Genomic DNA, 19,901 nt, shown 5'->3' on the forward strand with positions numbered 1-19,901 from the left:
GCAAAATCCTGAAGGTCGGGGTCGCGCAAGGGTCGACATGGGTCGAGGTGGACTATCATGCGAAACCACTTTTTTCGGTCCCTACGGTGCCCCTAGATGATGAAAAGTACAATCCGAGGTTGATTACGAACACTTTTGTGCACCCCCTTCCGTAGAGCAAAATCCTGAAGGTCGGGGTTGCGCACAAGTAGACCCCCTTCCGTAGAGCAAAATCCTGAAGGTCGGGGTCGCGCAAGGGTCGACATGGGTCGAGGTGGACTATCATGCGAAACCACTTTTTTCGGTCCCTACGGTGCCCCTAGATGATGAAAAGTACAATCCGAGGTTGATTACGAACACTTTTGTGCACCCCCTTCCGTAGAGCAAAATCCTGAAGGTCGGGGTTGCGCACAAGTAGACCCCCTTCCGTAGAGCAAAATCCTGAAGGTCGGGGTCGCGCAAGGGTCGACATGGGTCGAGGTGGACTATCATGCGAAACCACTTTTTTCGGTCCCTACGGTGCCCCTAGATGATGAAAAGTACAATCCGAGGTTGATTACGAACACTTTTGTGCACCCCCTTCCGTAGAGCAAAATCCTGAAGGTCGGGGTTGCGCACAAGTAGACCCCCTTCCGTAGAGCAAAATCCTGAAGGTCGGGGTCGCGCAAGGGTCGACATGGGTCGAGGTGGACTATCATGCGAAACCACTTTTTTCGGTCCCTACGGTGCCCCTAGATGATGAAAAGTACAATCCGAGGTTGATTACGAACACTTTTGTGCACCCCCTTCCGTAGAGCAAAATCCTGAAGGTCGGGGTTGCGCACAAGTAGACCCCCTTCCGTAGAGCAAAATCCTGAAGGTCGGGGTCGCGCAAGGGTCGACATGGGTCGAGGTGGACTATCATGCGAAACCACTTTTTTCGGTCCCTACGGTGCCCCTAGATGATGAAAAGTACAATCCGAGGTTGATTACGAACACTTTTGTGCACCCCCTTCCGTAGAGCAAAATCCTGAAGGTCGGGGTCGCGCAAGGGTCGACATGGGTCGAGGTGGACTATCATGCGAAACCACTTTTTTCGGTCCCTACGGTGCCCCTAGATGATGAAAAGTACAATCCGAGGTTGATTACGAACACTTTTGTGCACCCCCTTCCGTAGAGCAAAATCCTGAAGGTCGGGGTTGCGCACAAGTAGACCCCCTTCCGTAGAGCAAAATCCTGAAGGTCGGGGTCGCGCAAGGGTCGACATGGGTCGAGGTGGACTATCATGCGAAACCACTTTTTTCGGTCCCTACGGTGCCCCTAGATGATGAAAAGTACAATCCGAGGTTGATTACGAACACTTTTGTGCACCCCCTTCCGTAGAGCAAAATCCTGAAGGTCGGGGTTGCGCACAAGTAGACCCCCTTCCGTAGAGCAAAATCCTGAAGGTCGGGGTCGCGCAAGGGTCGACATGGGTCGAGGTGGACTATCATGCGAAACCACTTTTTTCGGTCCCTACGGTGCCCCTAGATGATGAAAAGTACAATCCGAGGTTGATTACGAACACTTTTGTGCACCCCCTTCCGTAGAGCAAAATCCTGAAGGTCGGGGTCGCGCAAGGGTCGACATGGGTCGAGGTGGACTATCATGCGAAACCACTTTTTTCGGTCCCTACGGTGCCCCTAGATGATGAAAAGTACAATCCGAGGTTGATTACGAACACTTTTGTGCACCCCCTTCCGTAGAGCAAAATCCTGAAGGTTGGGGTCGCGCAAGGGTCGACCCCCTTCCGTAGAGCAAAATCCTGAAGGTCGGGGTCGCGCAAGGGTCGACATGGGTCGAGGTGGACTATCATGCGAAACCACTTTTTTCGGTCCCTACGGTGCCCCTAGATGATGAAAAGTACAATCCGAGGTTGATTACGAACACTTTTGTGCACCCCCTTCCGTAGAGCAAAATCCTGAAGGTCGGGGTCGCGCAAGGGTCGACATGGGTCGAGGTGGACTATCATGCGAAACCACTTTTTTCGGTCCCTACGGTGCCCCTAGATGATGAAAAGTACAATCCGAGGTTGATTACGAACACTTTTGTGCACCCCCTTCCGTAGAGCAAAATCCTGAAGGTCGGGGTTGCGCACAAGTAGACCCCCTTCCGTAGAGCAAAATCCTGAAGGTCGGGGTCGCGCAAGGGTCGACATGGGTCGAGGTGGACTATCATGCGAAACCACTTTTTTCGGTCCCTACGGTGCCCCTAGATGATGAAAAGTACAATCCGAGGTTGATTACGAACACTTTTGTGCACCCCCTTCCGTAGAGCAAAATCCTGAAGGTCGGGGTTGCGCACAAGTAGACCCCCTTCCGTAGAGCAAAATCCTGAAGGTCGGGGTCGCGCAAGGGTCGACATGGGTCGAGGTGGACTATCATGCGAAACCACTTTTTTCGGTCCCTACGGTGCCCCTAGATGATGAAAAGTACAATCCGAGGTTGATTACGAACACTTTTGTGCACCCCCTTCCGTAGAGCAAAATCCTGAAGGTCGGGGTTGCGCACAAGTAGACCCCCTTCCGTAGAGCAAAATCCTGAAGGTCGGGGTCGCGCAAGGGTCGACATGGGTCGAGGTGGACTATCATGCGAAACCACTTTTTTCGGTCCCTACGGTGCCCCTAGATGATGAAAAGTACAATCCGAGGTTGATTACGAACACTTTTGTGCACCCCCTTCCGTAGAGCAAAATCCTGAAGGTCGGGGTTGCGCACAAGTAGACCCCCTTCCGTAGAGCAAAATCCTGAAGGTCGGGGTCGCGCAAGGGTCGACATGGGTCGAGGTGGACTATCATGCGAAACCACTTTTTTCGGTCCCTACGGTGCCCCTAGATGATGAAAAGTACAATCCGAGGTTGATTACGAACACTTTTGTGCACCCCCTTCCGTAGAGCAAAATCCTGAAGGTCGGGGTTGCGCACAAGTAGACCCCCTTCCGTAGAGCAAAATCCTGAAGGTCGGGGTCGCGCAAGGGTCGACATGGGTCGAGGTGGACTATCATGCGAAACCACTTTTTTCGGTCCCTACGGTGCCCCTAGATGATGAAAAGTACAATCCGAGGTTGATTACGAACACTTTTGTGCACCCCCTTCCGTAGAGCAAAATCCTGAAGGTCGGGGTTGCGCACAAGTAGACCCCCTTCCGTAGAGCAAAATCCTGAAGGTCGGGGTCGCGCAAGGGTCGACATGGGTCGAGGTGGACTATCATGCGAAACCACTTTTTTCGGTCCCTACGGTGCCCCTAGATGATGAAAAGTACAATCCGAGGTTGATTACGAACACTTTTGTGCACCCCCTTCCGTAGAGCAAAATCCTGAAGGTCGGGGTTGCGCACAAGTAGACCCCCTTCCGTAGAGCAAAATCCTGAAGGTCGGGGTCGCGCAAGGGTCGACATGGGTCGAGGTGGACTATCATGCGAAACCACTTTTTTCGGTCCCTACGGTGCCCCTAGATGATGAAAAGTACAATCCGAGGTTGATTACGAACACTTTTGTGCACCCCCTTCCGTAGAGCAAAATCCTGAAGGTCGGGGTTGCGCACAAGTAGACCCCCTTCCGTAGAGCAAAATCCTGAAGGTCGGGGTCGCGCAAGGGTCGACATGGGTCGAGGTGGACTATCATGCGAAACCACTTTTTTCGGTCCCTACGGTGCCCCTAGATGATGAAAAGTACAATCCGAGGTTGATTACGAACACTTTTGTGCACCCCCTTCCGTAGAGCAAAATCCTGAAGGTCGGGGTTGCGCACAAGTAGACCCCCTTCCGTAGAGCAAAATCCTGAAGGTCGGGGTCGCGCAAGGGTCGACATGGGTCGAGGTGGACTATCATGCGAAACCACTTTTTTCGGTCCCTACGGTGCCCCTAGATGATGAAAAGTACAATCCGAGGTTGATTACGAACACTTTTGTGCACCCCCTTCCGTAGAGCAAAATCCTGAAGGTCGGGGTCGCGCAAGGGTCGACATGGGTCGAGGTGGACTATCATGCGAAACCACTTTTTTCGGTCCCTACGGTGCCCCTAGATGATGAAAAGTACAATCCGAGGTTGATTACGAACACTTTTGTGCACCCCCTTCCGTAGAGCAAAATCCTGAAGGTCGGGGTCGCGCAAGGGTCGACATGGGTCGAGGTGGACTATCATGCGAAACCACTTTTTTCGGTCCCTACGGTGCCCCTAGATGATGAAAAGTACAATCCGAGGTTGATTACGAACACTTTTGTGCACCCCCTTCCGTAGAGCAAAATCCTGAAGGTCGGGGTTGCGCACAAGTCGACCCCCTTCCGTAGAGCAAAATCCTGAAGGTCGGGGTCGCGCAAGGGTCGACATGGGTCGAGGTGGACTATCATGCGAAACCACTTTTTTCGGTCCCTACGGTGCCCCTAGATGATGAAAAGTACAATCCGAGGTTGATTACGAACACTTTTGTGCACCCCCTTCCGTAGAGCAAAATCCTGAAGGTCGGGGTTGCGCACAAGTAGACCCCCTTCCGTAGAGCAAAATCCTGAAGGTCGGGGTCGCGCAAGGGTCGACATGGGTCGAGGTGGACTATCATGCGAAACCACTTTTTTCGGTCCCTACGGTGCCCCTAGATGATGAAAAGTACAATCCGAGGTTGATTACGAACACTTTTGTGCACCCCCTTCCGTAGAGCAAAATCCTGAAGGTCGGGGTCGCGCAAGGGTCGACATGGGTCGAGGTGGACTATCATGCGAAACCACTTTTTTCGGTCCCTACGGTGCCCCTAGATGATGAAAAGTACAATCCGAGGTTGATTACGAACACTTTTGTGCACCCCCTTCCGTAGAGCAAAATCCTGAAGGTCGGGGTCGCGCAAGGGTCGACATGGGTCGAGGTGGACTATCATGCGAAACCACTTTTTTCGGTCCCTACGGTGCCCCTAGATGATGAAAAGTACAATCCGAGGTTGATTACGAACACTTTTGTGCACCCCCTTCCGTAGAGCAAAATCCTGAAGGTCGGGGTTGCGCACAAGTCGACCCCCTTCCGTAGAGCAAAATCCTGAAGGTCGGGGTCGCGCAAGGGTCGACATGGGTCGAGGTGGACTATCATGCGAAACCACTTTTTTCGGTCCCTACGGTGCCCCTAGATGATGAAAAGTACAATCCGAGGTTGATTACGAACACTTTTGTGCACCCCCTTCCGTAGAGCAAAATCCTGAAGGTCGGGGTCGCGCAAGGGTCGACATGGATCGAGGTGGACTATCATGCGAAACCACTTTTTTCGGTCCCTACGGTGCCCCTAGATGATGAAAAGTACAATCCGAGGTTGATTACGAACACTTTTGTGCACCCCCTTCCGTAGAGCAAAATCCTGAAGGTCGGGGTTGCGCACAAGTAGACCCCCTTCCGTAGAGCAAAATCCTGAAGGTCGGGGTCGCGCAAGGGTCGACATGGGTCGAGGTGGACTATCATGCGAAACCACTTTTTTCGGTCCCTACGGTGCCCCTAGATGATGAAAAGTACAATCCGAGGTTGATTACGAACACTTTTGTGCACCCCCTTCCGTAGAGCAAAATCCTGAAGGTCGGGGTTGCGCACAAGTAGACCCCCTTCCGTAGAGCAAAATCCTGAAGGTCGGGGTCGCGCAAGGGTCGACATGGGTCGAGGTGGACTATCATGCGAAACCACTTTTTTCGGTCCCTACGGTGCCCCTAGATGATGAAAAGTACAATCCGAGGTTGATTACGAACACTTTTGTGCACCCCCTTCCGTAGAGCAAAATCCTGAAGGTCGGGGTCGCGCAAGGGTCGACATGGGTCGAGGTGGACTATCATGCGAAACCACTTTTTTCGGTCCCTACGGTGCCCCTAGATGATGAAAAGTACAATCCGAGGTTGATTACGAACACTTTTGTGCACCCCCTTCCGTAGAGCAAAATCCTGAAGGTCGGGGTTGCGCACAAGTAGACCCCCTTCCGTAGAGCAAAATCCTGAAGGTCGGGGTCGCGCAAGGGTCGACATGGGTCGAGGTGGACTATCATGCGAAACCACTTTTTTCGGTCCCTACGGTGCCCCTAGATGATGAAAAGTACAATCCGAGGTTGATTACGAACACTTTTGTGCACCCCCTTCCGTAGAGCAAAATCCTGAAGGTCGGGGTTGCGCACAACTCGACCCCCTTCCGTAGAGCAAAATCCTGAAGGTCGGGGTCGCGCAAGGGTCGACATGGGTCGAGGTGGACTATCATGCGAAACCACTTTTTTCGGTCCCTACGGTGCCCCTAGATGATGAAAAGTACAATCCGAGGTTGATTACGAACACTTTTGTGCACCCCCTTCCGTAGAGCAAAATCCTGAAGGTCGGGGTCGAGCATGGGTAGACCCCTTCCGTAGAGCAAAATCCTGAAGGTCGGGGTCGCGCAAGGGTCGACATGGGTCGAGGTGGACTATCATGCGAAACCACTTTTTTCGGTCCCTACGGTGCCCCTAGATGATGAAAAGTACAATCCGAGGTTGATTACGAACACTTTTGTGCACCCCCTTCCGTAGAGCAAAATCCTAAAGGTCGGGGTCGCACAAGCGTGCACCCCCTTCCGTAGAGCAAAATCCTGAAGGTCGGGGTCGCGCAAGGGTCGACATGGGTCGAGGTGGACTATCATGCGAAACCACTTTTTTCGGTCCCTACGGTGCCCCTAGATGATGAAAAGTACAATCCGAGGTTGATTACGAACACTTTTGTGCACCCCCTTCCGTAGAGCAAAATCCTGAAGGTCGGGGTCGCGCAAGGGTCGACATGGGTCGAGGTGGACTATCATGCGAAACCACTTTTTTCGGTCCCTACGGTGCCCCTAGATGATGAAAAGTACAATCCGAGGTTGATTACGAACACTTTTGTGCACCCCCTTCCGTAGAGCAAAATCCTGAAGGTCGGGGTTGCGCACAAGTAGACCCCCTTCCGTAGAGCAAAATCCTGAAGGTCGGGGTCGCGCAAGGGTCGACATGGGTCGAGGTGGACTATCATGCGAAACCACTTTTTTCGGTCCCTACGGTGCCCCTAGATGATGAAAAGTACAATCCGAGGTTGATTACGAACACTTTTGTGCACCCCCTTCCGTAGAGCAAAATCCTGAAGGTCGGGGTTGCGCACAAGTAGACCCCCTTCCGTAGAGCAAAATCCTGAAGGTCGGGGTCGCGCAAGGGTCGACATGGGTCGAGGTGGACTATCATGCGAAACCACTTTTTTCGGTCCCTACGGTGCCCCTAGATGATGAAAAGTACAATCCGAGGTTGATTACGAACACTTTTGTGCACCCCCTTCCGTAGAGCAAAATCCTGAAGGTCGGGGTCGCGCAAGGGTCGACATGGGTCGAGGTGGACTATCATGCGAAACCACTTTTTTCGGTCCCTACGGTGCCCCTAGATGATGAAAAGTACAATCCGAGGTTGATTACGAACACTTTTGTGCACCCCCTTCCGTAGAGCAAAATCCTGAAGGTCGGGGTCGCGCAAGGGTCGACATGGGTCGAGGTGGACTATCATGCGAAACCACTTTTTTCGGTCCCTACGGTGCCCCTAGATGATGAAAAGTACAATCCGAGGTTGATTACGAACACTTTTGTGCACCCCCTTCCGTAGAGCAAAATCCTGAAGGTCGGGGTTGCGCACAAGTAGACCCCCTTCCGTAGAGCAAAATCCTGAAGGTCGGGGTCGCGCAAGGGTCGACATGGGTCGAGGTGGACTATCATGCGAAACCACTTTTTTCGGTCCCTACGGTGCCCCTAGATGATGAAAAGTACAATCCGAGGTTGATTACGAACACTTTTGTGCACCCCCTTCCGTAGAGCAAAATCCTGAAGGTCGGGGTTGCGCACAAGTCGACCCCCTTCCGTAGAGCAAAATCCTGAAGGTCGGGGTCGCGCAAGGGTCGACATGGGTCGAGGTGGACTATCATGCGAAACCACTTTTTTCGGTCCCTACGGTGCCCCTAGATGATGAAAAGTACAATCCGAGGTTGATTACGAACACTTTTGTGCACCCCCTTCCGTAGAGCAAAATCCTGAAGGTCGGGGTTGCGCACAAGTAGACCCCCTTCCGTAGAGCAAAATCCTGAAGGTCGGGGTCGCGCAAGGGTCGACATGGGTCGAGGTGGACTATCATGCGAAACCACTTTTTTCGGTCCCTACGGTGCCCCTAGATGATGAAAAGTACAATCCGAGGTTGATTACGAACACTTTTGTGCACCCCCTTCCGTAGAGCAAAATCCTGAAGGTCGGGGTTGCGCACAAGTAGACCCCCTTCCGTAGAGCAAAATCCTGAAGGTCGGGGTCGCGCAAGGGTCGACATGGGTCGAGGTGGACTATCATGCGAAACCACTTTTTTCGGTCCCTACGGTGCCCCTAGATGATGAAAAGTACAATCCGAGGTTGATTACGAACACTTTTGTGCACCCCCTTCCGTAGAGCAAAATCCTGAAGGTCGGGGTTGCGCACAAGTAGACCCCCTTCCGTAGAGCAAAATCCTGAAGGTCGGGGTCGCGCAAGGGTCGACATGGGTCGAGGTGGACTATCATGCGAAACCACTTTTTTCGGTCCCTACGGTGCCCCTAGATGATGAAAAGTACAATCCGAGGTTGATTACGAACACTTTTGTGCACCCCCTTCCGTAGAGCAAAATCCTGAAGGTCGGGGTTGCGCACAAGTAGACCCCCTTCCGTAGAGCAAAATCCTGAAGGTCGGGGTCGCGCAAGGGTCGACATGGGTCGAGGTGGACTATCATGCGAAACCACTTTTTTCGGTCCCTACGGTGCCCCTAGATGATGAAAAGTACAATCCGAGGTTGATTACGAACACTTTTGTGCACCCCCTTCCGTAGAGCAAAATCCTGAAGGTCGGGGTTGCGCACAAGTAGACCCCCTTCCGTAGAGCAAAATCCTGAAGGTCGGGGTCGCGCAAGGGTCGACATGGGTCGAGGTGGACTATCATGCGAAACCACTTTTTTCGGTCCCTACGGTGCCCCTAGATGATGAAAAGTACAATCCGAGGTTGATTACGAACACTTTTGTGCACCCCCTTCCGTAGAGCAAAATCCTGAAGGTCGGGGTTGCGCACAAGTAGACCCCCTTCCGTAGAGCAAAATCCTGAAGGTCGGGGTCGCGCAAGGGTCGACATGGGTCGAGGTGGACTATCATGCGAAACCACTTTTTTCGGTCCCTACGGTGCCCCTAGATGATGAAAAGTACAATCCGAGGTTGATTACGAACACTTTTGTGCACCCCCTTCCGTAGAGCAAAATCCTGAAGGTCGGGGTCGCGCAAGGGTCGACATGGGTCGAGGTGGACTATCATGCGAAACCACTTTTTTCGGTCCCTACGGTGCCCCTAGATGATGAAAAGTACAATCCGAGGTTGATTACGAACACTTTTGTGCACCCCCTTCCGTAGAGCAAAATCCTGAAGGTCGGGGTTGCGCACAAGTAGACCCCCTTCCGTAGAGCAAAATCCTGAAGGTCGGGGTCGCGCAAGGGTCGACATGGGTCGAGGTGGACTATCATGCGAAACCACTTTTTTCGGTCCCTACGGTGCCCCTAGATGATGAAAAGTACAATCCGAGGTTGATTACGAACACTTTTGTGCACCCCCTTCCGTAGAGCAAAATCCTGAAGGTCGGGGTTGCGCACAAGTAGACCCCCTTCCGTAGAGCAAAATCCTGAAGGTCGGGGTCGCGCAAGGGTCGACATGGGTCGAGGTGGACTATCATGCGAAACCACTTTTTTCGGTCCCTACGGTGCCCCTAGATGATGAAAAGTACAATCCGAGGTTGATTACGAACACTTTTGTGCACCCCCTTCCGTAGAGCAAAATCCTGAAGGTCGGGGTCGCGCAAGGGTCGACATGGGTCGAGGTGGACTATCATGCGAAACCACTTTTTTCGGTCCCTACGGTGCCCCTAGATGATGAAAAGTACAATCCGAGGTTGATTACGAACACTTTTGTGCACCCCCTTCCGTAGAGCAAAATCCTGAAGGTTGGGGTCGCGCAAGGGTCGACCCCCTTCCGTAGAGCAAAATCCTGAAGGTCGGGGTCGCGCAAGGGTCGACATGGGTCGAGGTGGACTATCATGCGAAACCACTTTTTTCGGTCCCTACGGTGCCCCTAGATGATGAAAAGTACAATCCGAGGTTGATTACGAACACTTTTGTGCACCCCCTTCCGTAGAGCAAAATCCTGAAGGTCGGGGTCGCGCAAGGGTCGACATGGGTCGAGGTGGACTATCATGCGAAACCACTTTTTTCGGTCCCTACGGTGCCCCTAGATGATGAAAAGTACAATCCGAGGTTGATTACGAACACTTTTGTGCACCCCCTTCCGTAGAGCAAAATCCTGAAGGTCGGGGTTGCGCACAAGTAGACCCCCTTCCGTAGAGCAAAATCCTGAAGGTCGGGGTCGCGCAAGGGTCGACATGGGTCGAGGTGGACTATCATGCGAAACCACTTTTTTCGGTCCCTACGGTGCCCCTAGATGATGAAAAGTACAATCCGAGGTTGATTACGAACACTTTTGTGCACCCCCTTCCGTAGAGCAAAATCCTGAAGGTCGGGGTTGCGCACAAGTAGACCCCCTTCCGTAGAGCAAAATCCTGAAGGTCGGGGTCGCGCAAGGGTCGACATGGGTCGAGGTGGACTATCATGCGAAACCACTTTTTTCGGTCCCTACGGTGCCCCTAGATGATGAAAAGTACAATCCGAGGTTGATTACGAACACTTTTGTGCACCCCCTTCCGTAGAGCAAAATCCTGAAGGTCGGGGTTGCGCACAAGTAGACCCCCTTCCGTAGAGCAAAATCCTGAAGGTCGGGGTCGCGCAAGGGTCGACATGGGTCGAGGTGGACTATCATGCGAAACCACTTTTTTCGGTCCCTACGGTGCCCCTAGATGATGAAAAGTACAATCCGAGGTTGATTACGAACACTTTTGTGCACCCCCTTCCGTAGAGCAAAATCCTGAAGGTCGGGGTTGCGCACAAGTAGACCCCCTTCCGTAGAGCAAAATCCTGAAGGTCGGGGTCGCGCAAGGGTCGACATGGGTCGAGGTGGACTATCATGCGAAACCACTTTTTTCGGTCCCTACGGTGCCCCTAGATGATGAAAAGTACAATCCGAGGTTGATTACGAACACTTTTGTGCACCCCCTTCCGTAGAGCAAAATCCTGAAGGTCGGGGTCGCGCAAGGGTCGACATGGGTCGAGGTGGACTATCATGCGAAACCACTTTTTTCGGTCCCTACGGTGCCCCTAGATGATGAAAAGTACAATCCGAGGTTGATTACGAACACTTTTGTGCACCCCCAAAAATGGCCAAAATCCTGAAGGTCCGGGTTCTCGGGGCGGTCGAGGCCCTCGGACGTGCACGAAAAGTCGGTACCCACGCCGAGCTTCAGAATTTGGTCTCCAGAGACTAAGTCCCAACCGAAACTGGCAACCCACAAAAGTGTACCAAGGAGTGGTCGGATCGAGTTACAGTGTTCGAGAGTATTGACGAGGATGGTTATACGCAACTTTTTGCTAAAGGTGTCCAAGACCGTCAGACCCTTACTTACGGAGATATAAGACACGTGCGTGGTTGCCCGTGCCGAGCTTCAGAAATGTTGCTCCAGAGACTAAGTCCCAGAAAACCTTCCGACCCCAAAAACTCCCAGAAGGAGTCGTCGGATCGTTTCGCGATGTTCTAGTGAAATGTTTAGCTCGACGGAATGCAACTTTTACCTAAAGGGGTCCAAGACCGTCAGACGCTTAGGTACGGAGATACGGGCATGGGTCGGTTTTCCCCATACAAAATACCCCATGGAAAACTGCAAAACCCAAAAACAGGTCGAAGGAGTGGTCGGATCGTTTCGTGGTGTTCTAGTGAAATGTTCCATTCGATAGGGCGCAACTTTTTGCTAAAGGTGTCCAAGACCGTCAGACCCTTACTTACGGAGATATAAGACACGTGCGTGGTTGCTCGTGCCGAGCTTCAGAAATGTTGCTCCAGAGACTAAGTCCCAGAAAACCTTCCGACCCCAAAAACTCCCAGAAGGAGGCGTCGGATCGTTTCGCGATGTTCTAGTGAAATGTTCAGCTCGACGGAATGCAACTTTTACCTAAAGGGGTCCAAGACCGTCAGACGCTTAGGTACGGAGATACGGGCATGGGTCGGTTTTCCCCATACAAAATACCCCATGGAAAACTGCAAAACCCCAAAAGAGGTCGAAGGAGTGGTCGGATCGTTTCGTGGTGTTCTAGTGAAATGTTCCATTCGATAGGGCGCAACTTTTTGCTAAAGGTGTCCAAGACCGTCAGACCCTTACTTACGGAGATATAAGACACGTGCGTGGTTGCTCGTGCCGAGCTTCAGAAATGTTGCTCCAGAGACTAAGTCCCAGAAAACCTTCCGACCGCAAAAACTCCCAGAAGGAGTCGTCGGATCGTTTCGCGATGTTCTAGTGAAATGTTCAGCTCGACGGAATGCAACTTTTACCTAAAGGGGTCCAAGACCGTCAGACGCTTAGGTACGGAGATACGGGCATGGGTCGGTTTTCCCCATACAAAATACCCCATGGAAAACTGCAAAACCCCAAAACAGGTCGAAGGAGTGGTCGGATCGTTTCGTGGTGTTCTAGTGAAATGTTCCATTCGATAGGGCGCAACTTTTTGCTAAAGGTGTCCAAGACCGTCAGACCCTTACTTACGGAGATATAAGACACGTGCGTGGTTGCTCGTGCCGAGCTTCAGAAATGTTGCTCCAGAGACTAAGTCCCAGAAAACCTTCCGACCCCAAAAACTCCCAGAAGGAGTCGTCGGATCGTTTCGCGATGTTCTAGTGAAATGTTCAGCTCGACGGAATGCAACTTTTACCTAAAGGGGTCCAAGACCGTCAGACGCTTAGGTACGGAGATACGGGCATGGGTCGGTTTTCCCCATACAAAATACCCCATGGAAAACTGCAAAACCCCAAAACAGGTCGAAGGAGTGGTCGGATCGTTTCGTGGTGTTCTACTGACTTTTTAGGCTTACCGAGACACAACTTTCCGCTGAAGAGTGCAAAACTGTCAGACTCATAGTTTCGGAGATACAAGCATGGGTCATGTTTGCTCGTGCCGAGCTTCAGAATTTTCCATGGCCAAAAAGCCCTAGAATTTGACATTTCACTATTATAGGGAGGTATGGTTGTACTGAGTCGTCATAGAAAGTTTAGCCTCCTCATGTAAACTGACGATTCGATATCAGGGAGGTCGGGAGTTGTCGAAAAGAGACCCTAGGACCTAATACTAGACTCATGTAGTGGCAAGGTGTTTCGACCCGTGGGTGACGGTTGTATGAAATTTGGGTGACGGTAACTACGACTGGTTCTGGTACCGGGAAGGTGTGTCCTGGTGTCCGGAGGCGTTTTAACGGTAGCTGGGCGGTCGGAACGGTGATCTAGGGTGGTTTTGGGTGAAATCAAGTACCTCCACCGATGGTCAACCAGAGGCTAGTGGTACATGGAAAACACCCTGGGAAGGTGTCCCAGGGCTCGGAGTAGCAGTAACAAGGGATGCCGCTGTCTCTAGGTCGCGGAACCACTGTGCTTGCCTGCAACACAGTCCTAGGGAGAGCGGCCGAAAGGTTCCGCACGGTGACTTGCACCCACCGGGAAAGGGGTCAAGTAGCCAAGAGGTGTCCAACCAAGGGTTAGTGGTACATGGAAAACACCCTGGGAAGGTGTCCCAGGGCTCGGAGTAGAGTGACTTGCACCCACCGGGAATCCACCGGCCCTCCACACGGGGGTCATCACGCGTGTGCGTAAGGTACCTGCAGCAGGTGCAGGTGCCTGGGTGCGTGCCATGGTGATGATGGTACCACCTAGTCGGGAGTGTGCGGGAGTCACACACCGGCTGCGCGCCACCTGTGGGAGCTTGCTCCTGCAAGGTGCCGCAAGTCGCTTGGGTAAGGCGACGCTGCACACACGTGGTGTGCTATGTGCAGAAGGGTGTGCTGCTGTGGTGTGTCCTAGTGGGTGGTGTGCTTGTGCCCCAGACATGGGGTGCATGTGCGCTACTGGCTGGGGTGCACCATAGCTACCCGAATGGAGCGATAGAGAGGAGGTGAGCTTTAGCGGGTCAAGTCCATTGGGCTTGATCCGCGAAAAGCACCAAGTCCCGAAAGTCGAAGCCCGAGTTGCTATGGTGTGCGAAAAGCTTCATTTAATGTTGAAAAAAAGTACAAGTCCCAAAACTTGACTTCCCGAAAAATTTCAACTTGTTGCATAGCACCAGGCGTACACACGGAGGAGATTGTTGCGAGACGAACACGCTGTTGGAAGACAACCGAATGCACGCGGGATTGCTCACGGAGCAAGCGCAAGCACGCGAAACAGCTTGCACGGGTGATGGACCACATTGGACGAGTGACGGTTACCGGTTACCAGTGGGTTAGCCATGTTGTAACGGGCTAAGAGGCCTGTTAAGCCAGAGTGTACGGAGTTCAGATGGCTAGGTGCGCACGCAGGCATCGAGGTTTTGATGGTTTGCGCAGAGTTGTAGCACGGCAGAGAGCGCGCCGGAGCAGTTTCAGTCCAATCGGACGATGCGCGGGTGTTTTACAGAACATTGAAAGTTGTATGGAAGAAAACCCCTGGCAGTATGCAATATATGGGAAAACACGAAATACTCTCGGATGGAGGTGTCTGAGAAGTTTGGCGTATATGGACGAAAGTTAGCCAAGGTGGTGTTCTAACATCACTACTTGGGACGCAAAACCGTCGGACGCATGGTTTCGAAGCGATGTGCGAAAAACGGGCCAAAATGGTGCACGAACAAAGGGGCACGCGCTATATCTGGCAGAAGGAGAACTCTGCGAGGTGTTGTGTGTATGGACGAAAAGTAGGCATTACGGAGTTGAGCAAACGCGCCGAAGACCGCAAAACGATATCTCCAACCGGCTGGTCGGTAGAGCGATTCCCAACACCCCATAGACACCGCAATGGGTGAAAATCGTCTAAGTCCCAGAAATGGGTTTTCACCCAAAAACAGGGTGATGGAGACATTGCACGGAGTTGGCGTATATGGACGAAAGTTAGCCACGGTGGTGTTCTAACATCGGTACTTGGGACGCAAAAGCGTCGGACGCATGGTTTCGAGGCAATGTGCGAAAAACGGGCCAAAATGGTGCACGAACAAAGGGGCACGCGCTATATCTGGCAGAAGGAGAACTCTGCGAGGTGTTGTGTGTATGGACGAAAAGTAGGCATTACGGAGTTGAGCAAACGCGCCGAAGACCGCAACTCGATATCTCCAACCGGCTGGTCGGTAGAGCGATTCCCAACACCCCATAGACACCGCAATGGGTGAAAATCGGCTAAGTCCCAGAAATGGGTTTTCACCCAAAAACAGGGTGATGGAGACATTGCACGGAGTTGGCGTATATGGACGAAAGTTAGCCACGGTGGTGTTCTAACATCGGTACTTGGGACGCAAAAGCGTCGAACGCATGGTTTCGAGGCAATGTGCGAAAAACGGGCAAAATGGTGCACGAACAAAGGGGCACGCGCTATATCTGGCAGAAGGAGAGCTCTGCGAGGTGTTGTGTGTATGGACGAAAAGTAGGCATTACAGAGTTGAGCAAACGCGCCAAAGACCGGGAATCGATATCTCCAACCGGCTGGTCGGTAGAGCGATTCCCAACACCCCATAGACACCGCAATGGGTGAAAATCGGCTAAGTCCCAGAAATGGGTTTTCACCCAAAAACAGGGTGATGGAGACATTGCACGGAGTTGGCGTATATGGACGAAAGTTAGCCACGGTGGTGTTCTAACATCACTACTTGGGACGCAAAAGCGTCGAACGCATGGTTTCGAGGCAATGTGCGAAAAACGGGCAAAATGGTGCACGAACAAAGGGGCACGCGCTATATCTGGCAGAAGGAGAACTCTGCGAGGTGTTGTGTGTTTGGACGAAAAGTAGGCATTACGAAGTTGAGCAAACGCGCCGAAGACCGGAAATCGATATCTCCAACCGGCTGGTCGGTAGAGCGATTCCCAACACCCCATAGAAACCGCAATGGGTGAAAATCGGCTAAGTCCCAATATGTACCTTCAGAGGGGCATATCTCGAAAACTACTCGTCAGATCGGGGCCAAATTCACAGACAAGACACATGTCGAGGAGTTGTTTCGGATGAGCGATAGTGGTTTTTGGGTGAAAATGTACCCCTAAACCTTGTACAGAGAGGACCCCTTCCGTAGAGCAAAATCCTGAAGGTCGGGGTCGCGCAAGGGTCGACATGGGTCGAGGTGGACTATCATGCGAAACCACTTTTTTCGGTCCCTACGGTGCCCCTAGATGATGAAAAGTACAATCCGAGGTTGATTACGAACACTTTTGTGCACCCCCTTCCGTAGAGCAAAATCCTGAAGGTCGGGGTCGCGCAAGGGTAGACCCCTTCCGTAGAGCAAAATCCTGAAGGTCGGGGTTGCGCACAAGTAGACCCCCTTCCGTAGAGCAAAATCCTGAAGGTCGGGGTCGCGCAAGGGTCGACATGGGTCGAGGTGGACTATCATGCGAAACCACTTTTTTCGGTCCCTACGGTGCCCCTAGATGATGAAAAGTACAATCCGAGGTTGATTACGAACACTTTTGTGCACCCCCTTCCGTAGAGCAAAATTCTGAAGGTCGGGGTTGCGCACAAGTAGACCCCCTTCCGTAGAGCAAAATCCTGAAGGTCGGGGTCGCGCAAGGGTCGACATGGGTCGAGGTGGACTATCATGCGAAACCACTTTTTTCGGTCCCTACGGTGCCCCTAGATGATGAAAAGTACAATCCGAGGTTGATTACGAACACTTTTGTGCACCCCCTTCCGTAGAGCAAAATCCTGAAGGTCGGGGTTGCGCACAAGTCGACCCCCTGCCGTAGAGCAAAATCCTGAAGGTCGGGGTTGCGCACAAGTAGACCCCCTTCCGTAGAGCAAAATCCTGAAGGTCGGGGCCGCGCAAGGGTCGACATGGGTCGAGGTGGACTATCATGCGAAACCACTTTTTTCGGTCCCTACGGTGCCCCTAGATGATGAAAAGTACAATCCGAGGTTGATTACGAACACTTTTGTGCACCCCCTTCCGTAGAGCAAAATCCTGAAGGTCGGGGTTGCGCACAAGTAAACCCCCTTCCGTAGAGCAAAATCCTGAAGGTCGGGGTCGCGCAAGGGTCGACATGGGTCGAGGTGGACTATCATGCGAAACCACTTTTTTCGGTCCCTACGGTGCCCCTAGATGATGAAAAGTACAATCCGAGGTTGATTACGAACACTTTTGTGCACCCCCTTCCGTAGAGCAAAATCCTGAAGGTCGGGGTTGCGCACAAGTAAACCCCCTTCCGTAGAGCAAAATCCTGAAGGTCGGGGTCGCGCAAGGGTCGACATGGGTCGAGGTGGACTATCATGCGAAACCACTTTTTTCGGTCCCTACGGTGCCCCTAGATGATGAAAAGTACAATCCGAGGTTGATTACGAACACTTTTGTGCACCCCCTTCCGAAGAGCAAAATCCTGAAGGTCGGGGTTGCGCACAAGTCGACCCCCTGCCGTAGAGCAAAATCCTGAAGGTCGGGGTTGCGCACAAGTAAACCCCCTTCCGTAGAGCAAAATCCTGAAGGTCGGGGTCGCGCAAGGGTCGACATGGGTCGAGGTGGACTATCATGCGAAACCACTTTTTTCGGTCCCTACGGTGCCCCTAGATGATGAAAAGTACAATCCGAGGTTGATTACGAACACTTTTGTGCACCCCCTTCCGTAGAGCAAAATCCTGAAGGTCGGGGTTGCGCACAAGTCGACCCCCTGCCGTAGAGCAAAATCCTGAAGGTCGGGGTTGCGCACAAGTAGACCCCCTTCCGTAGAGCAAAATCCTGAAGGTCGGGGCCGCGCAAGGGTCGACATGGGTCGAGGTGGACTATCATGCGAAACCACTTTTTTCGGTCCCTACGGTGCCCCTAGATGATGAAAAGTACAATCCGAGGTTGATTACGAACACTTTTGTGCACCCCCTTCCGTAGAGCAAAATCCTGAAGGTCGGGGTTGCGCACAAGTAAACCCCCTTCCGTAGAGCAAAATCCTGAAGGTCGGGGTCGCGCAAGGGTCGACATGGGTCGAGGTGGACTATCATGCGAAACCACTTTTTTCGGTCCCTACGGTGCCCCTAGATGATGAAAAGTACAATCCGAGGTTGATTACGAACACTTTTGTGCACCCCCTTCCGTAGAGCAAAATCCTGAAGGTCGGGGTTGCGCACAAGTAAACCCCCTTCCGTAGAGCAAAATCCTGAAGGTCGGGGTCGCGCAAGGGTCGACATGGGTCGAGGTGGACTATTATGCGAAACCACTTTTTTCGGTCCCTACGGTGCCCCTAGATGATGAAAAGTACAATCCGAGGTTGATTACGAACACTTTTGTGCACCCCCTTCCGTAGAGCAAAATCCTGAAGGTCGGGGTTGCGCACAAGTCGACCCCCTGCCGTAGAGCAAAATCCTGAAGGTCGGGGTTGCGCACAAGTAAACCCCCTTCCGTAGAGCAAAATCCTGAAGGTCGGGGTCGCGCAAGGGTCGACATGGGTCGAGGTGGACTATCATGCGAAACCACTTTTTTCGGTCCCTACGGTGCCCCTAGATGATGAAAAGTACAATCCGAGGTTGATTACGAACACTTTTGTGCACCCCCTTCCGTAGAGCAAAATCCTGAAGGTCGGGGTTGCGCACAAGTCGACCCCCTGCCGTAGAGCAAAATCCTGAAGGTCGGGGTTGCGCACAAGTAGACCCCCTTCCGTAGAGCAAAATCCTGAAGGTCGGGGCCGCGCAAGGGTCGACATGGGTCGAGGTGGACTATCATGCGAAACCACTTTTTTCGGTCCCTACGGTGCCCCTAGATGATGAAAAGTACAATCCGAGGTTGATTACGAACACTTTTGTGCACCCCCTTCCGTAGAGCAAAATCCTGAAGGTCGGGGTTGCGCACAAGTAAACCCCCTTCCGTAGAGCAAAATCCTGAAGGTCGGGGTCGCGCACAAGTAGACCCCCTTCCGTAGAGCAAAATCCTGAAGGTCGGGGTCGCGCACAAGTCGACCCCCTGCCGTAGAGCAAAATCCTGAAGGTCGGGGTCGCGCAAGGGTCGACATGGGTCGAGGTGGACTATCATGCGAAACCACTTTTTTCGGTCCCTACGGTGCCCCTAGATGATGAAAAGTACAATCCGAGGTTGATTACGAACACTTTTGTGCACCCCCTTCCGTAGAGCAAAATCCTGAAGGTCGGGGTTGCGCACAAGTAGACCCCCTTCCGTAGAGCAAAATCCTGAAGGTCGGGGTTGCGCACAATTAGACCCCCTTCCGTAGAGCAAAATCCTGAAGGTCGGGGTCGCGCAAGGGTCGACATGGGTCGAGGTGGACTATCATGCGAAACCACTTTTTTCGGTCCCTACGGTGCCCCTAGATGATGAAAAGTACAATCCGAGGTTGATTACGAACACTTTTGTGCACCCCCTTCCGTAGAGCAAAATCCTGAAGGTCGGGGTTGCGCACAAGTCGACCCCCTTCCGTAGAGCAAAATCCTGAAGGTCGGGGTCGCGCAAGGGTCGACATGGGTCGAGGTGGACTATCATGCGAAACCACTTTTTTCGGTCCCTACGGTGCCCCTAGATGATGAAAAGTACAATCCGAGGCTGATTACGAACACTTTTGTGCACCCCCTTCCGTAGAGCAAAATCCTGAAGGTCGGGGTCGCGCAAGGGTCGACATGGGTCGAGGTGGACTATCATGCGAAACCACTTTTTTCCGTCCCTACGGTGCCCCTAGATGATGAAAAGTACAATCCGAGGTTGATTACGAACACTTTTGTGCACCCCCTTCCGTAGAGCAAAATCCTGAAGGTCGGGGTCGCGCAAGGGTCGACATGGGTCGA

This window comes from Anopheles nili (assembly GCF_943737925.1).
Source record: "Anopheles nili chromosome X unlocalized genomic scaffold, idAnoNiliSN_F5_01 X_unloc_15, whole genome shotgun sequence".
Taxonomy (NCBI): domain Eukaryota; kingdom Metazoa; phylum Arthropoda; class Insecta; order Diptera; family Culicidae; genus Anopheles; species Anopheles nili.